Source organism: Pyrgilauda ruficollis, unplaced genomic scaffold (assembly GCF_017590135.1).
Source record: "Pyrgilauda ruficollis isolate IOZ18807 unplaced genomic scaffold, ASM1759013v1 scaffold11, whole genome shotgun sequence".
Taxonomy (NCBI): domain Eukaryota; kingdom Metazoa; phylum Chordata; class Aves; order Passeriformes; family Passeridae; genus Pyrgilauda; species Pyrgilauda ruficollis.
Genome location: NW_024509210.1, coordinates 6,248,516 through 6,254,822, shown reverse-complemented (window position 1 = coordinate 6,254,822; position 6,307 = coordinate 6,248,516).

Below are 6,307 nucleotides of genomic sequence, written 5' to 3'. Positions count from 1 at the left end.
AAACGTGCAAAGGACACTGTTCCTTATCTGTAAGCACCGATGTCAAAGTAAAAGTGTCTGGGTGTGCAAGATAAATGTACTTTGCTTGTTAAACCTGTTACATCAGAACTAAATTATGGTGGTAAGATAGCTCAGCCTCCCATCACCAGTCTGGGCTGTAAAATGTGCTCAGTGATTGCCAGAAACATTGACCTTATGTTAGATTTTGTTGATGAGAAATCATCTGTCTCTGTCCTTTTTGCTCCACCCCAGCTCCAGAGTAATCATTTTTTTCCCTCCCTTTATAGTGACTGGTACTGTGGTCAATTGCAGTCAACATCTCACTTATTTAGGTGTGGTGGGAGGGAATATTTCAGTGGCTTTGCCCATCCAAAGCAATTTATTCTACACTCCCGTGCATCTGGACACAGAGATGCTCTTTTTTCCTGTTGGTAATTTTTAATATTTTCTTAAAGTGGTGTAACTGTAATTGTATTGCCTGCCAGTGTGACATTTTGAAGAAAAAAGAAGTCTTTACAATGTGTATCTGATGCATCTATGAGTAATGATGGAAAAGAGCAAATAAGTTCCTGTTCCACACTAGGGACAAAGCTGTGCAGAGATCTAAAAATCAGTCATGATAATCCTTTGTTTTACAGATCTCTCCACACAAGGATGTCAGTGGTAAATACAGTAAGCAATATGTCTGTGGACTCTGACACATTTGCTGTATATGTACAGTTATTTGCATTACCTGTCTCCACTGATAATGTATTATTTTTCACCCTTAGGTCAGAAGGTTAGAAGACGCTGCTGCCTAAAAGCATCCCAGCTCAACAAAAATGCGCATAAAGGTAAAAAGGTTTACAGTTTCATTAGATGAATTAGGTAATCATAAGAGAAAATCACAGCACTCTGGGTTTTTTCCATCTGCAAACTTCACAGAATTTTCTATGCAGGTAAATATTAGCTTCAATGAATCACTGAGAACTAGTTCTCTTTTTCTTAGGAAACTTAATGAGTCTTTGGATTGGGAAGAAATGAGATTAGAAGAGATTAAAATCCATGTAATTCCCATAGCATGAAACAATTAAGAGAAATATGATCAAGTCTGATTAAAGGAGTGTCAATGTTCCTCACTGATAAGAGCAGTTGCAGAAGTGAAATATTATCCTGGCTTTGCCCTGCTGTATTCCATCACCATTTATCTGTGACTGTATTCATCTTTATGTTTTGAGAGATCAACCAAAGTGTTGTTCTGTAAATTCCCAAAAATCCAATTTTTGAACTCACAGCTTTACCAGGAACAAAAATTAGCTGAGATTGAATTTGTTCTAAATTTGTGCATCTAAAGACTGTGCAAGTAAAAGTACATAATATCCCTGGTTTCAGTGAGACCCCAGTGGAAAAAAAAGCTAAACCATGAACAAGTCAAGGATAAAAGGATTAGTATGCTCTTTAGTTTCTTAGCATCTTAAATCTTAATGTTTCTAAATTCAATGAAATGTCTAGCTGATAACTTCTGTTAAACTCTAAAGATAAAGAATTTGATCTAGAATAGATTTCCTATTTCTGATCTTTTAATCATAAAATTACTAATTTAAAGTTCCGAACAAATTCATTCTAGCTGATAAAATACCTTAAATGCTTTATTACTTTTTATATTTAGATAACTTAGGTGGAAATCTTTGTGTTACTCTACAGTTTTCCTTTAACTGGAGCCTTTCCTTCCTGTCCAGTCTCCCAGTGCTGAATCATGGCCTCTGTTTTATAGGCAGAGTCCCATTGGTACCAGGAGCAGTGAACAAATAGCAGAATTATTAAGGTCAGGGATTTGTAGCTGTCTGGGGCTCCTCATTTAATCAGCAGGTGTAGTAGCAACTGAGGACTTGAGCAATAGCAGGTTCCCAGCTGGCCCACAAGGCCTGGGGGGATGTGCAGTGCCAGAGGTACAGAGGTGGCTTCTGTCACTCCTGGCCTGAGCTGGATTGCACGTGCTGCTGCCTGCCTGATCCTGCCCCTTTTCCACATTACTGAGATTTCATGTGATCAGCACAGCTGTTACTATTCATTCTGAGTACTTTCTGCTATCTGACAAAATTGGGGGTGTTTCAGGCCTTTTTACACGCAACAGGCATGAAAACTCTCTGCTAAAAGTGCTTGCAAAAGAGAACGTTCCTCTGAAAGCAGACTTCTCTTTCCTGGGGATGAAGTCCAGTGATGCTGGTCTCACAGAGAAGGTGTTGTGCTGAGGGGGAGAAAGGAGTACAAAGGAAGCACTCCATTAAAACCTGTAAATTCACCACAAAGATCTCGTACAGAGGGAATCTGAAATGCTTTCCTCTGCTGCATACACAGTAATATTTTATGATCTTTGCTTGTCCCATTACACTCTGCCCTGGTTCTCAGAGCATTCCAATATGCTTACTGTAATCATCTGTCCTTACCTGCAGCCAAACCTTTTTTAGGTCAGGGATTGTTGTTTATTTTCTTCCGTATAAGGTGCATCTTTCTGCTGCAAATGACTTCCTCAGATCTGCTTGTATCAAAATGCTTGATCTGAATTGGTTTCTACTCTTATTGAGAGGCAGTTGTAAAAGCTTGGGCCTAATGCAGCAACTGCCCAAAGCTGAATTCTTCTGTTTTAATGTGCGGTTCTTGACCGGAATTGTACAATGTTGGCTTTGTTTTGTATTGTTGCTATGAGATTTCTGGGTGACTTGTGCTGTCTTTTTTAGGGGGTTATTACTTGCTTTATAGTCTGCAGGAAAAGCACAGGGACTGTTTTTCAGCATTGCTCTGTGCTGTTCTTTGTGCTGGGCAATTGCCATGGGCAGGCTGCAAAACCACTTGGAGACCAGCTCAAGGTCTTGAGGAGAGGGTTATGTATAACCATATATAACCACACTGGCTACTTCTTTTGAAGCAAAACCACTGATTACCTAGAATGTTGTCATTCCATCAGAAACAATTGCTGTCCCAGAAAGCAAATGCTTCAAGCCAATGTCAATCTATGGCTTCTGACCAGGAAAAAGGGAGACTGTGATGATAGTAAGGGGAAGCTGCTGTTTAATGTGTCAATTGTAGAATTCAAGCTCTGGAGAGACAGTAGCACCATCCTGTGTCTATGAAGACCTTCACCGGACTATAGAAACTTCCAACAGCAGCAAACTTGCAGTGATTGAGCACCCTCACTACAGGGAAAATAGGCTGCTGGGAGTCAGTGACCTCCAGCAACTAATGAAATGAAAAAAAATTTGCCATCATGTTCCTGTTTATTTTCAGATCACTGGTAATCTAAGCCTGCCCACTCAGACATGGCTGAATTCCAGATATTAAAAGTTTCGTGCCATTCTCCACACTCCCAATTAAACAAATCTCTCAATTTTCTCTCTTTTTCATGTTTGTTTTACAGGTACAAGTTTTAAAATTGCTACAGTGGAAACAAGGAGATCTTGCAAGCCTTGTTCTCAGCGAGTCCCTCTGTTTTCTGGACCACTTCCACAGCTAAAATAAGCAGACTGAGAGGAGGGTGAAAAGCATCTGCCTACATGCACAACCAACAGTGCCTCACTATCTTGAGGACCCTCCTTTCACAGACAGGACATGAGTGTACATTGCTTTCTCTCTGGGGAAAGGCTTCATTACTTTATGTTAATTCATTAATGTTTATTCATTCCTTCACTCAGGCACCTTTGATAGTATTAATCTGGCAGAAAGAGTCTGGCAAAGCTGTCTGGCTGTCACCAGACTTTGTGTCGGTGGAATGTTCTTCTGTACCAAGCAGGGATTTAGCTCCTCAAGTAAGAGAATGAGGAAAGCTGGTTGAATAGATAAATGAATTGTACTGGTTTGCATTTCTAAATGCCTTTTAGGCATTCCATTGCCTAAAGGGTGGTGAAGGGCTGATGCTTTTGTTTCTAGTTATCAGTATACATGTATATTTAACCTTTTCTTGAATATTTTATAGTAACAAAGGTGTTTGTTTATATGATCATCAATCATTGATGATTTTTCCTGCAGCCCTCGTGCTTGATGCTTGCAATCCACTTGGAAATAAATTTCTACAAATGATAAAAATATCATCATTTACAAAGGGCTGAGAAACTAGATAAGCAGATTATTAAAATAGTGGTGATTGGCCAGATTCAAGTAAGCTTTTCAATGTCTTCCAAGGGGGCTAAATCTGACTTTAAAATCAAAGTGGCCTAGTTTTAACTGCCTTAAGAGTGTCATCAGGTGGTTATTGAAGAGCATACTGAAAAGATATTAAACCTAATCAGATTTCATCTGTTCCTCTGAAGCCAGAAGGCAGCTGTTCTTTCAAGACAGCAGAGTTGTGTGATCACCGCAACAAACAAAGCTTACTGGAGCATGAAATAAATGCTAAGAATAATACCGAAGGGCTGAATAACAGAGAAACTGAAGCACCTGCTGATACTTTAGCCATGTGTCATCTGTCCTTTCCTAACTGTCCTCTGTGTTGCTGCTATTTCTCTGCCTGGGGGAGAGTCCTTAAAACTGAATTACTTGCTTGTTCATAAATTCAGTTCTCCTTCTAGTGAATATGAGGAGGAGTAGAAACCTTTTCTGCTGCTGGGTAAATTGCAGATTGCAAACAGTAATTTTTCTGTCAGTCCTCATAGTACTACTCTTTCTCTTAACATAATTGTCAGTATGATAGAAATGGTTTCAGTGCCCGTCACAATTTGGGGGAGTTGAATGGGAACAGTCAGAGGTCTGCTGTAACTCACACAGGCAAATGCAATTCCAAAAGGTCAGGTTTATGGGCACTTGCTCAGAGTCCTGCTCTTATTGAGAATGTTTCTATTATACTGAACAATTGAACCTATTTCTGGCTCTTCTGTGTGCTTGCTATTACTTTATTTTCGTATTGGTTTCGAGAGTAGGTAGATCTGACACTCAGCTTCCTATTTTTGAAGGCTTGACCATGCATAGCATTTTTTATATCAAGGATAAAGGAACTGCCAGTCCTCCTTGCAAGACCTCTGAATCAGGAGGTTGGTGAAGGAACTGTGTTTCACTGTTCAGTTGCTGGTCAGGGAGCCAACATATTTTATTTCTATTGTTTTGTGGAGCTCACAGAAAAAATCTGTAGAATATAAATGACAAGTAAATGTAAAAAGTATTTTTGGTATTGTTTGCAGCAGGGTTTTTCTCTGTAAAATATGGCCATGTGTTTACAACTCTGTATAAAGCTTCACTAACAGGTTTGAAGATTCCATTTGCTAATGTGAGTTTAAGGCCTTTTATATTTGAGAAATGCTCTAATATTTTCCTCTTTGCCTTACACCCTCCTTTGGAGCAGCATGCTCCAAACTCTCCAACCCTCCTTCAGGCAAAATGTTCCCTCTAAGAAAAGCATAAGCCCCAGAGACCATTAACACAATTCTTACAGAAATATTCTGTGTAGACACACAATTTGTGGTGATTGGGGTGGGGCTGTGGCAGAGCCTCATCAGCAATGGGTGAACCTCTGAGAAACAGATGAGCAGCACTGACAGCAATGAGCATGGAGTGCCCAGGGGCACTGACCAACCACCAAAGGGAGCAGAGGGCACACAGGGGCAGTGCATGAGCATGAGGGGATAAAAGGCTGGGCTGAAGAACAAGAAGGGCAATGCTTGCAGCCTTCTGGAGTGGAATGATGTTACTCTGAATGGGCAGACACCTGAAGCCTTCTGATGTGGTATGGTGTTACTCTGTATGGGTGAATGCCTGAAGCCTTCTGAAATTGTATGGTGATGCTCCGTGTATGGTGGCTGTCTGGACTGTGGCGTGTGCTGTGACAACTCTGCATCTCTGGAGAGATCCCAGCACATAATTTAATGTACTTTAGTAGGCTTCAGTCCCTGGTTGGGGGCTATTCTAGCTAAATATACTGCTTGTCTAAAGTCCTAGCCTTGGCTGAGCAGACTACAGCAGCAACCTCCAAATAATTTCAGTATGGATTGTGATTGCTGCCCAAATGCCTTGTTGCTTCATACAGAGGTATCAGAATGTTGTGTGTCCTCTTCAAAGTAATTCCTCAGCAGAGTTTGACTCTTATGTACCAGGCCATTTCCCCATGTGCTACAACAGAGCTACCATCTGATCATGGTTTCACTTACAGGCATCTGTTCTTCCTTTTTATTTTCCTTTCACTTCTACATGTATTTGTCTGGCATTACCGGAAGAGAAACATATTTGTTCAGTGGCTTTTCAAAATACACAAGCTGTATGCTTATATAAAGTAAATTTATCTTGTCCAAGCTGACAAATGCATTTTTTGTGGCTTGTGTTTGTGTGTGCAGTCGGCTGTCAAGCA